Source organism: Lemur catta, chromosome 7, assembly GCF_020740605.2.
Source record: "Lemur catta isolate mLemCat1 chromosome 7, mLemCat1.pri, whole genome shotgun sequence".
In the NCBI taxonomy this organism is placed as follows: Eukaryota; Metazoa; Chordata; class Mammalia; order Primates; family Lemuridae; genus Lemur; species Lemur catta.
This window is the reverse complement of record NC_059134.1, coordinates 92131912-92144937: the sequence shown is the minus strand read 5'-3', so window position 1 is coordinate 92144937 and position 13026 is coordinate 92131912. Positions and strand designations below refer to the sequence as shown.

The 13026-nt window shown below is 51.5% G+C and overlaps 1 protein-coding gene and 1 long non-coding RNA gene across 5 annotated transcripts in view; one reads left to right on the top strand and one right to left on the bottom strand.

Annotated features, from left to right (window-relative positions):
- Positions 1-13026, bottom strand: part of TSPAN18 (tetraspanin 18) — a 176337-nt gene that overhangs the window by 102382 nt on the left and 60929 nt on the right. For 2 of the 4 annotated variants that reach the window (XM_045557870.1, XM_045557873.1), the window contains exon 1: positions 6108-6197. The exons of the other annotated variants lie outside the window; for them this stretch is intronic. The gene's annotated coding sequence lies outside the window, so the exon portion shown is untranslated. Of the gene's footprint in view, positions 1-6107; positions 6198-13026 lie in introns of those variants that run through there. 4 annotated transcript variants of the gene reach the window in all.
- LOC123642629 lies at positions 4769-8920 on the top strand. Its single transcript, XR_006736498.1, has 4 exons — positions 4769-4940; positions 5524-5617; positions 6295-6406; positions 8187-8920. It is a non-coding gene; the product is annotated as an uncharacterized LOC123642629 (long non-coding RNA).

Sequence of the window (13026 nt, the reverse complement as noted above, 5' to 3'; positions counted from 1 at the left end):
GATTACTCACTGAGAGTGACCAAAGAGGGAAACTAGGGAGCCCGTTTCCAGCAGGTGCAGCATGGAGAGTAGGCCAATGTCAGGCAATACAGAGTGTTCCTGGCCCTGGCCACTCATTGGGTAGCTGGGACAGCTGTCATCCTGGGAGGAGAGCTGCCCCCTGTTCTCCCAGGGACCCCCTATTTCACCAGTACAGCCCTCGTCATTGAGGAGCTTGTCAGCACGTCCAAATAGTGCTGTCGCTAACTCACTGAACAAACACTTGCAGAGCCCCGACTGTCCACTCAGAGCCAGAGAAAATGGTACACGCTATCAAGGAGTTTGTCACCAGGAGACTAATTGTGCTTACTCTTCTGATTCTCTTTCCAAGGCTAACTGCAGAGTGTGCCTTTCTCTCCTTCTCTCCTCACATCCTTTGAATGGTGCTGAGTGTCTAATGGAGGTAGTTAAAAAAAAAACAACAAAACCCAAAACATCAGATAATGTCAGTAAACATCAATAGAGATGCACTCTCCCAGTTGGACAGCAACCAACGGCAACGCCGTGGCTAGCGTGTGAAAAAGCATAGCGGTGTGCGTGTGTGTATCTGAGCGTGCACGTGTGTTTAAATCTCCAATTATTGACCAGGGAGGTGGAAGAGTTTCAACCATCTTATAGAACAGGAAGCCTGTTAATATTTGGGATGAGACAGATATTAACCAAATTCTTTAATTATAAATGTCTGTTGGTTAAGTCATATTAAGAAAGGACAGTATAGCATGCATCTGCCTGTCATTTTAAAATTGAAGGAAAGTGGTATAAAGCCCCCAAAATTGAAAACAGGTACTCAAACATAGCAGCACTATTCGCAACAGCCAAAAGAGGGAAACAACTCAAATATCCATCAGCAGATGAATGAACAAACGATGGTGTATGTGTACAATAGAGTATTATTCGGCCACAAAAGGGAATGAAGTTCTGATGCACATGACAACATGAACCTCTAAAACCTCATGTTAAGTGACAGAAGCCAGAACAGGTCAATCTGCAGGGAAGGACGGCAAACCAGGGGATGCCAAGGCTGGGGGAGGAGGGGAGGGGGAGACACAGATGAAGGGGACAAGGTTTTGCTGCCGAGTGATGGAAGTGTTTTGGAACTAGACAGAGGGGGTGGCTGCACAACAGTGTCAGTGCACTAAATGCTACTGAATGTTACGAGAATTACTGTAAAATGCTTAATTCTATGCTATGCGAATTTCACCTCAATAAATTATTTTTTAAAACAAGGAAAAATGATTTCAGGGCAGCCTTGAGTTCTCCCAGTGACTCGAAGACGACTGGGTGACGCAGGGTGAAGGCACTGGGTCTGCTCTCGCTCTGTCACTTTCTAACCCTGTGACCTAACTGGGGCAATCACTTTTGTGCTCTCAGCCTCAGTTTCCCCCTCTGTCAAATGGGGCCTCACCAGGCCGTGCAAGGACCCAGTGGATGCTAGATGAGAAAGTGATTTTGAAAGTACAAGATGCATGAAGCTAACATTTATTTTACTTTGAAAGTCAGATTCACTAGTCAACAGACGAGCTGACATTTACTGAGGACATATGGGCCAGTTACTGTGCTGAATACTTTTCACTGTGTATCTCACTTAATTCTCGTAACAAACCCATTTTACCAAAGAGGACCCTGAGGTTTCAAGAAAACCAGTGGTACAGCCAGATCTCAAGCTCACGTTGTTCTAAACCATAAAGTGCCACGCTGCCTTTCCCATGCACGCGTATTACCGCGGTTCGGAAGAGTTAGCCGCATCTTAGATAAATGTGCCAAGCTCCATACTAACGTTCAGCATTAAGCAAGACGCTGGGTCACTCTGCCCCTGTCCCACCAACCCGCCATGTCTACGGATCTGTGGCTCTTTGCTTCTCACATGGCTTCCTCCTGATTCTTGGGTAGCTGCTGATGTGAATTTCTCTGAAAATGAACTTCAAATTTGCATCCTTTTGTTTCAAGATCATTACTGAACAGTCTCCTTGTGCCAAGTGTCATGCTGGGTCCTGGGGATACAGAATTGAATAAGATTGTGCCCTCGGTTCAGAGAACTCAGAGATCAATGGGAAAATATAGGAGTGCTCTCCAGTGTTACCAACTCAGGGACGGACATCTGCACAGTGCATGTGTGTGTCAGAGGAACTCCTGGGAGACTCAGGAGGGCGTCGTGTTTAGGAAGCAGACTCTGATTCTAAGTCTCCTTCTTCCACAGAGCTGTGTGGCCTTGGGAAGTCACCTAACCTCTCTGTGCCCCGTTTGTAAGATGTCAGTTGTACCTGAATCAACGGGTGTGCTGAGGATTAAGTAATTAAGGACATGAGAAGTGCTGGCAGCAAGGTCTGACACTCAGTAATTGCTACATAATTAGTGTTCGCTCTTACTATTACCATGATTTCTGAGTGAGTGTCGGCCTGGGAGGGAGTGACAGTGCGAAGTTCAAGGAAGACACTTGGGGAACAGGGATAGATCCAAATGCCAAACCAACGCAGGCCTGTTTTCAAGTGGAAATGCGAGTCTTGTATGAACAAGGGCAATGAGCAGTTATCAAACGTGGTGTGGGAGCCGGAACCCAGGGTCTGTCCACAGACCCAGATCCTCTGGGAAACGAGAACTTCAATTTCCAAGAAATGCCAAATTATATCCTCCCAGCGTAGCTGCCAGACCCCAGGGAGTATCTTCGTGTTCAAATTGCTTTCTAATCCCCTGAGATTCCATCTCCCTTCCCAGCCCCAGCCCCCGTGGTCCCTAGAGGATGTATTTGGACAATGTCCCTCACTTCTGTGCTGAAAAGAAAAGTGAAAGCCGCAGACCAGGGGGTGATCCCAGGGTCTCCTCCCTAGAAACACGGGCGCGATGAGCAGAGCCTGTGGGTGTCTTCACCAAGGGGGTCCTTATGGATAAAAAGTCTGCTCTTCAGGCAGCTATAGAATTTTCTGGTGAATTTCCCATCTCTTCTCCTGTACTGGGTCTGTCCATCATCATAGCTGTGCTCTGAATCCAGTTTGGAAACACCCGGCCCTAGGGTGGCAGGGGCAAGGTGCTGGAGGAAGATGGCAGAGGTTTTCCAGTCCTTCCTCCACTTCTAGCTGTGTGACCTTGGTCGGGTTACTTCACCTCTCTGAGCCTCAGTGCCTTCATTTGTAAAATGAGACTAATATCACTTCCCTCCTGAGGTTGTTGCAGGAACAATAAACATCCCTGTGAAGCATCTGGTACATAATAGGAGATTTAAAAGAAATCAAACCAAAGCTTCCTGAATTACTCAAACAGGGTTTCCTCCTGGGACCACACCCCAGGGTCCAGCATTCTAGAGGATCCTCTAGCTCAGAGCTCTGGAACCCATCCAGCCCCACCCCCTCCACCCCCCACCCCGCCTTGAGCAGCTGGGGTGTGTGTCTGTCTTCCTGTCCCACTGGAGGCTCCTCGCTGACAGCCACATGCAGCCCACATCAGCTCTCCCTCTGCGCCCGGTGCTCCACAGGGACACTCAGTTGGCCACAGAGGCTCTCTCCACCCCATTTTACATATGGGGAAACTGATGTTCCAGGGCAGTAAATGACTTGTGGGAGGTTACCAGGCTAGCAGGCAGTGAAGCAGAGATTCAAACCTAGGTAAGGATGCCAAACTCTCTAACCCACTCAACCAGTGTTCCCAAAACCCGAGTCGCACCATAACCCCCTCAGGGTTTTTGCAATATCCACACCAACTGTATACTATCTTCATTCATTTTACCTAATCTGCATCTCACCTGTACTATTCTTTTATGTTTATTTTATTTTATGTATTTATTTTTTTAGAGATGGAGTCTCACGATGTTGCCCAGTCTAGACTGGAACTCCTGGGCTCAAGCGATCCTCCTGTCTCAGACTCCCAAAGTAGCTGGGACTACAAGCGTGTGCCACTGTGCCTAGCTTGTACTATTCTTTACTGAATCTTTTTCTTTCAAACAACTTAAAACCAACTCATTTTTAAATCTTACTCTCGTCTTAAGCAACACTATTCAGGAAACCATGGATTTGATGTGCTAAATATACTTTATCAAACACTCATTCAGATAACTATATAACCATTAAAATAAAAAGTGTTCCCGTTCATGTGAGTTCCACCTAAAATTGTCTGACATATCACATGCTGCCAATTGCTAATGTACTTCCTCCCTGCTCTGAAGGTGTTGAAGGAACTAGCTTGAAAAGTTCTGTTTGATTTCGATCTGCCAAGGACTTCTTAGACTATTCGGCCAATGTTCCAACAATTGTTGGAGAGAGTCTCCAGAATCAGAAAATGTTCTTTCAGCCCCAAGACAAGTTAGACAGATTTTTATAGTGGAACAAGTGACATTAAAAGTATAGCTTTCACAATTTTCTTTGAACATCCAAGCAAGCCTAATGCAAACACTATAGGTGTTGTTGGTAAGTGGCTACATTTTTTGGAAAGAGCTCTGGCTTCTTGGAACCACCCCTCCCATTCTAACAGGCCTGGCACACGTTTAGCTGAAGTTGGTGTGCTATGAATGAGGCTGGAAAATCCAGAGCAGTGTCTTCCTCATCTCCGCCCCTTTCCCCAGCACTCTGCACCCAACAGGTACTTAATCATTGTCTATGAACTACATTAGCTCTGACCTCATAAAGTACAATGCCTTAAAAGAATGAGGTGTACTGGGTTGCACAGTGCCCTCCCAAAATTCATGTTTGCCCAAATGTGACCTTATTTAGGAAAAGAATCTTTGCAGATGTAGTTAGTAAGGATGAGGTCGTACTCATTATGGGTTGGCCCTAAATCCAATGCCTGTGTCTTTACAAGAGGAGAAGACACAGAGAGACAGACACAGAGAGGGAAGACAGCCGTGTGACTGGAGTGACGCAGCTACAAGCCCAGGAGCGCCGGGGATCGCTGACAACCAGCACGAGCCGGAAGAGGTGAGGAAAGATTCTGTCCTGGAGCCTTCAGAGGGAGCATGGCCCCACCAGCACCTTGACTTTGGACATCTAGCCTCCAGAACTGTTTTAAGCCACCCGGTTTGTGGCAATTTGCTGTGGCACCGCTAGCAAGCAAGTATGGAAGGAAACATGGAGACGCAGAGACACGGGGTGACTGAGCTGAGAGGTCCCACCGTTAGTTAATCTCAGGACCGGGACTAGCGCTCACCCTGCCTGGCCTGGGTCTCACTCTCACCTTGGAAGGAACAGGAGCTCCCTGGAAACCGGCAGCCAGAACCCGTGGCAGGTACCAGGATCCCTCCCACCCACCAAACCTTCCCAGGTTTGACCAGCACCGGGAAAGCTCTGGAGACCACACAGTGCGTGCCTCCGTGGGAGCAGCTTTTCTTTCTTTTTCTTTTCTTTTTTTTTTTTACTTCTGTATCACAAAGAGCTGCGAAGAGTGGCCAGACATGCCACCTGTCATTAGGCAAGTCTCCCTGTCCGTCCTCCCTGGCTTTCTGGACAGACGCACACACCTACCGCTCCCACTCAGAGCCACGCTTTCTCTTCTCTCTGCCAGGGAGCCGCAGACGCTGATCAGACCCCGGCTTTATGAAAAGTGGTAACCAGCTCCGCTTCTGGGCGGTGTCCAGCGCCACCGAGCCTGCCCACGGGTAAGAGGACCCACTCCCACTAACGAGGTGGCAGTCCGTGCAGCGCCAGACAGTCGCTCCCAACTCCCCACCCCGCAAGGCGGCCGAGGTTTCACTGCTAAATGCAGCCGACCAGAAGAAGGTCTATTATTTCTCCATAAACCGACTCCTTCCCCTGCGACCTCCCCAGGCCCGCGCCCTCCCGGGGACTGGGTTTCTCGCTGGCCCCACTTCAACAGCCCATTCTGTTTTTATAGTGCTACCTCCAGCCCAGAAATCATTAGCGGGCGGGGGGTGGAGAGGGGCTTTCTCCTCTTCCCTCTCACCCCATGCACCCCCCCTTTCCTCCCCAGAAATGCAATCCAGTTGTTGTTTTAGGCTGAGGTTTGTAAAAAGCCTTTGGACTTGAAAGAAAAATGTAGATCCAGACCTTAAGGATAAACACACCACTGCAAGTACAGCAGCTACCAGAGGGGAGCCCCGAAACCCCCGCCCACGAACAGTCACTCACCCACTGCTCACCGGTCCACGACTGTTGGCTCAGCGGCTTCTGCGGGCTGGGCTCTGTGCTGAGCTGAGAGGAACACGGCATCCCTTCTCTCCTCCGTCCCTGCCCCCTTCCCTTCCTTCCTCCCCGCAAATATTTGTCCAACTCTTTTACTGCCAGGCACCGACTGGGCTGTATTTTGGATCCACAGGAGTCAAAAAAGAACTGATGTGGCCCTAAAGGAATTCGCCATCTAGAAGCAGAAAGAGACACAGCAGCAAAGAAAAGGCGGATGGCCGTGTGATCTGATGAAGACGGCACAGGTAGGCTCTGTGGGCTGCGCACTCCATTCTGACCTTTGAGGCCTAGTAAACGCTGGCCAAACTTCCAGCCCAGTGCGAGAGAACACTGCTGGGATGGCATTCTGGTGTAGGAACGGTGATGGGGGAAGAATCGTAACTTCCTTGCCCGGAGCCCTGCCCACCACCCCACTAGCTTTTCCCCCATCCTCTGGCCCACCACTTTTCTGAGCAGCCCCAATAATCTGGGCACCTCAGCTCAAAGACTCAGAGACTAGAGCATTTCTGTCCTTCCCCATCCAGTTCATTCCAAATCCCCGTAGAGTCATCCCGTTGCCTCGTGTATCCGCGCCCTCATCTCCACCCCTGTGTCCCTGCTCCACTTCCGACTTCCAGCTTCTGTTGCTTGGACCACTGCAGTAGACAACACACTCCAGTCTCTCATATCTTCAGTTCATCCTCCACGCTCTGTCACAGCCAGATTTCCAGACTACTGGCTGGATCCAAACCCTTCAAAGTTCCCCCAAAGTGGAACAATGAAGTGCAAATTCAGCATTCAAAGACTTCTGTAATCTGGCCCCAACGTACCTCTCTGATTTAGTATTTTCCCACTCCTTTGCATGTTCCCAGAATTACTACCAGAAGGGATTGTACCTTCTTTGCTGAAAAAATACACCCCATGCTTTCCCACCTGCAGGCGCTGGCCAATGCTGTTCTGCCAGCTGGAACCATCTTCCCAGTCCTTTACAGCCACCCAAATAAACCCTTTCTTCCCTCCTCTCTTGACTTCTGTCCTCCAAAAAGCCTTAGCTGCCCTTGCGGAGTTTGTCCTGCCCTGTTCCTACCCCACCTTGTGTTACCGTCTATGCAATTCGCCCTTCATTTTCTTACCTGGCTGAATACCTAGGGGGCAGAAACTTGGTTTTATAGACTAGTGACTAACTTTTGACACCTTGTAGAGCCTGGGAAACATGGGGGATGCAATTAACAGGTGGTGAGTGAAGTTATTCCTTTGCACCACGTGCCTCGGCCGTTCCTCTGCCCGTTACACAGGCCTCTCCTCCCTCCTGACCAACTTGCACCAGTTTCCCACAGCAGCTCCATGTTAAAACAGCAATAACATGAACAACAATAATAAAGGAAACGGGTTTGAGCAGACTCGGGGGAGGGCTTCCCCAGTGAAGCCCTCAGAATCACTCTCGTTCACCATTTCCTTTTCCCTCCCAGCATTTTGGGAACCAGTCTGGACAAACTGGACCTCCCGGCTAGATGCCTTGTGGTCCCCACCCATAGCCTCCACCACGTGTAGCTGCAGCCACCTGTCCTCCAGGTTCTTGAGCTACCCCCCACCCCTGTCAGAGACAGGACATGTGTGCACGCGTATGCTTGCGTGTGTGTATGTGTGCCCTGCGCAGTGACCCGTGCGCTGCCCTGCTCCCAGCTGGTCCATCCAGTGGTGGGTGGGGGCTGGGGGAGGAAGCCCTGACTTCTGTCGCCCGCACTCCTTGGGTCTCTCGGCTCCCACTTTCACTCCTATAATCCATTCTCCATGCAGCAGCTAGAGGGATTTATTTAAAATGCAAATTAGAACCTGGAGCTCTTCAGCTTAAAACCCTCTGAAGGTTTCTCACTGCACTTAGAACAAAACCCAAACTCTTCCAGGCCCTGCAGCCCCTCACCCACGGCCACGCCCTGCCTTCAGCCCCCACAGCCCTGCCCCCACCCACCCGGCCACACCGAGCTTGGCCTCTGTGGGTCCCTGAACACACCTCAGAGCCTGTGTTTGCCGTTTGCCTTCCCGCAGGCACCCAAGATCCGACCCACCCAAGATCCCGAGGGAAGTGCATGGAGGACGTTCTCCGACATCATCATCCCCACTCTACAGACAGAGAGATGAAGGCTTGGAACAGCCGGGGCCTCCCCCCAAGGAAGGGCCCCCCAGCTGGGATTCAAGCCCGGCAGTGTCCTCTGTCTTCTGCACCCTTAACCCCCGCCCTGAGGCAGTGCTGACTCACAGGGCTATTCGGTCATTTCCCCACTATCCCCCACGAACTCCCCGAAGCCAGTGTGCTTTCTCCAGATGCTCTATGTCTATTGTTTTATTCCACAGGTATTTATTGGGTGTCTTTTATATGCCCAGCTCTGTGCTAGCAGACCCGACACACCCGTAAACAAGCAAAACAGGAAGCTCGCACCCAGTGAGACAGACAGAGACAGACACACATAACAACAAGAGAGCTCTACGTGACGGCAGGTTCCATGGAGGAAGCAAAATGGGGGTGTGTGGAGGAGGATGGCAACCTCAAGTTTTGTTTAGTGAAGACCTTTCTGAGGAGGTAACATTGAGTTTATCATTTTAACTGATAATTTTGGACGTTTCTAAGTGCGCGCACACACACAGAATACTTCATGAACCCCACGTATCAATCACTCAGCACTGATCCTGCAATCCTTATTTGGAAGCAATGTAAGCATAAATAAATAAACAGAATACTCTACAGCTGCAGTCCCCAGTGCCCAGGCTGCAGGCAGGGATGGTCATGGCCTGTTAGGAACCGGGCCGCACGGCAGGAGGTGAGCACGGGAGGTGAGCGAAGCTTCATCCGTATTTACAGCCGCTCCCCGTCACCGGCATCACCGCCTAACCTCAGACCCCCGTCCGATCAGTCACTTTCTCCCATCACCCCCAATGGGACCGTCTAATTGCAGGAAAACAGGCTCAGGGCTCCCACTGATTCTGCATTATGGTGAGTTGTGTAATTATTTCACTATATATTACCATGTCATAATAATAAAGTGCACAATGAACGTAATGTGCTTGGATCATCCCCAAACCATCCCTACCCCCATCCACACACGTGGAAAAATTCGCTCCCATGAAACTGGTCCCTGGTGCCAAAAAGGTTGGGGGCTGTTGTTCTAAAGAACTTGGGCATCTGAGGATTTTTGTATCCATGGGGGATCCTGGAACCAGTACTCTGCAGATACAGACGGGTGACTGTATAGTTTTTTTTTTTGTTGTCGTTTTTGATTTTTTGTTTTTGAGATAAGGTCTTGCTGTCACCCAGGCTGGGGTGCAGTGGCTCAATCATAGCTCACTGCAGCCTCAAACTCCTGGGCTGAAGTGATCCTCCCGCCTCAGCCTCCTGAAGTGCTGGAATCACAGGCGTGAGCCACTGTGCCCGCCCGGGTAACTGTATAGTTTAAAGAGCATCAGACTGGGAGTCAGAAGAGGTGAGGTTTGGTCCTGGTTCTGCCCTCGTCAGACTGTGCAGCCTTGGGAAGTAGGGTCAGGCCACCCAGCCTCGGCAGGCCAGGCAGGGCCCCTGCCGGGTAAAGAGCTTTGTGTTCTCTTTGCCTTTCTCAGGGGACAGACTTCCTGGGCAGACCCTGGGCCTCTGTGGGGGACAGCTCTGCAATTAGCTCAGATTTATGGCCCCACAGACTGCCTGGGAAGTCCCTTCCCCCACCTACCCCCAATCCTGGGAAGATCCCTCTCAGGGAGGGGGCCACAAGGGGGCTGGGGAAAATAGGGTCCAGTAGGGGACTTCTGCAGACAGGTGTCACCCAGAATCCTGCCGGACAGCCCAGGAAGAAGCGCCTTGGGGAGAAGAGCTGCAAATGCACTTTGAGCAAAGCTTCCTGTGGCTGCATAAATACCCTTTGGAAGGGACTTTGTGTGGTCAGGGAAAGCCCTGAGCCGGGGCCTGTTCTCACACGGGCAGGGACTCACCCAGACCTGGGCCCTGGTCTCCCGCATTTACTTGACTGGGCTTTCGCTCACAGCACGGGTATGGTATTGAGGGCTGACCCCGAGCTGAGGGCTTAGCTGGAATTTAAGCGAGTGAGACGAGGCTCCAACCTCAGCTTTGCCAGATTCACGAGCTCTGGGGCCTCCGGCAATTCCTTTCGCCTCTATGAACCTCAGTTTCTCCATCATGGAAATGGGTGCTGTAATAACTGCATGGTCACCCTGAAGGCTGTGATCTGAAAGCGTGTCATGGATCGTAAGGCATGTGCCCTGGGGAGAGGCTGTTCTAGTGGCAGAGAGCGCCTGGCTCAATCGATACTTGCTAAGCACTCTAGAGATGCAGTGGACGGTTAAGAGGAGCTCCACAGGCATCCCGCCTGGGTTTGAATCCTGGCTCTGCCACTTGCTGATTACAGCCCTGGGCAAGGGCATCACTCCTCATGCCTCAGTTTCCCCTTTGGCAAGAAGGGAATAACAGTCGTAACTGGCTGGGTGTGGTGGCTCAGGCCTGTATGTAATCCCAGCACTTAGGGAGGCTAAGGAGGAAGGAATGCTTGGGCCAGGAGTTCAAGGCTGCAGTGAGCTATGATGACGCCACTGCACTACAGCCTGGGCGAAGGAGCAAGACTCTGTCTCAAACAAAAGTAGTAGCACCAACCTCTACCGGTGGGGTTGTTGGGAGCACACAGATCATCACTGGCACATAAGAAGCACTCACCAAATGCTACACACCCGGGAGTGGCCGGCTGTCTGTCCTCCACCCCCTGCCTCCCCCACCAGGAGCTACTGCTTGCTTTTCCCACACGTGGGGCGGGGTCTTCTAGATGTTTGTGGAATTGAAATGCCGTTGAATGGGGGCTGGGGAAAGCTGAGGGAAGAATGAACTTGCTAATCTAATAAAACCATTAAATCCGAAGTTGGTGCTGTGCTGTGGCTGTGTTGTTTGCCCCTGGCATGGGTGCGCAAGGGCAGCGGCACACTCCTAAGTTGAGGGGAGGTGGGAGTCAGGCCCCTGGGGCAGAGAAGACCCCTCTCCCCACCAGACTGGTTTAGTCTGGTTTTCCAAGGGTTCAAGAAGGTCCTGGGCAAGGCTGAGGAATGCGGGACAGGGCCCCCGGGAGGGCCAGGGGGGGCCTGCAGCTTCACAACAGTTCCTTTGTGTCCTCTCTGCACCGACAGCCCCCGCAGTGGCCCACTCTCTAAGGAGCTCCCAGAAGAACAAAAAACCGAAGGAGGGCGAGGGTGAGGAGGGGGAGGCACCGCCCGGGAGAGGGGGCAGAGGTGGTGGGGTGCAGGGCGCGACCTGCCAAGTCACAAAGGCAGGATGCAGGGCGGGGGTAAGTCCGCTGAGATGGGGCTTCGCTGCCCTGGGTCCCCCGGCTGGCCCCCGTCCCACTCCACTCAGCAAGGGGGGGACGTGGGAGACAAGAAAAGCAAAAGACGGCCAAGCCCGAACAGGGCTGAATAAAACTCCTTTATTTATCTTTGTATCCCCTAAATGCACGAACTTGAAACCCTAAACCCTCCCTCTCTATTTCTTTTGGATGTGACTGTGCCTGGCAGAGCTTCCCCACTCTTGCCTTAGCTCCTGACCAAAATTATACCAGTTTCCTGTTTAAAACTCTCCAATTCCGTGGGCTTCTGATATACTCAGCATTAGTTCCAGGAGGGCTGGGAGCAGGGCGGAGGTGGGGAGGCTGCGTCCAGACTCAAGCTAGCAAAGCAGACACAATGGGGCCCCCTGGCATGGCTGGCCCAGGGTCTGGGGTGGATGGGGGAGGGTACCCAGCCCCTGGCAGGATAGAGCATTGGTTAGGCTGGGGGAGGGGTGCTCTGGAGCCTTCCTGCAGCTACATCCTGGCTCTGCTACTTTCCAGCTGTGTGACCTTGGGCAAGTGACTTCATCTTTCCAAGCCTGGCTTTCCCCAGCTGTGGAACGAGGGTGGTGATGACAGCATCCATGTCACAGGGCTGCTCTGAGCCTTAAATGAAAGACGCAGGGAAACTGCTTACAACATCGCCTGGCCAAGTTTTAGGACTAAGAGAAAGTCATTATTATGATGCTAATGATGGCACCATCTTCAGAATAATCCTCAACAGCAGATAGTGATTTCTCAAGAGCTAAGTGTGGGAGGGCACGGTGCCCCTCAGACCCCTTCAGGGACAGCCAGCAACTGAGCAGATATGGGCTGGGGCGGGGGAGGGTGGCCTGAAGAGCCTTTCTGTGGAAGCAAGCTCAGATTTTAATAAGTGCACCAGCAAAAAGAGGCTCTGCGATCAGTGAAGTCTGGGAAATGCTGGCTTAACCCAAGTTAAATAGGCTCTATTGTGCGGGACTTATCAGAGCCTTTATTTGACTCACTGTACATCTTGAATCTCCAAAAAGAAAGGCACAGAATGCATGTTGGTTCCTAAACTTCTCTGCTGCACAATTGTTTAGGGCCAAGTGTTAGTGTTCTATGTCACCTGCTTAGGGAAAGGCCAGATACTGCTTCACCTTAGGCAAGGAAGTGTCCATTCTGTCTCTCATTTATTCACACTTTCCTATCATCACGAGCCCTTTCCCCTCCCTCATTCACATCTACACGTCACAAACCTTTCCAGAGAACCTCACCTCTCAGACCCTGCACCAGGCACCGGGGTGTAAAAATGAGGAACCTGGCCCAGGAATGGTCCCTAAGAATCTCTTAGTCTCATCGGGACATACTCACTGCAGGTGTGTCCACCCCACCCCCACTTCCGTTAATGGCAGGACTCTTCTCCCAGGTGCTCGGGCACAAAATCTATTCGTCACTCTCTATGCTCCCACCCTCCATCCACCGTCCCCCGCATCCGCCAGCAAGTCCCACCAGGTCTACCTTCCAAGCTGCCAAATGGAAGGGGAACAGCGGCC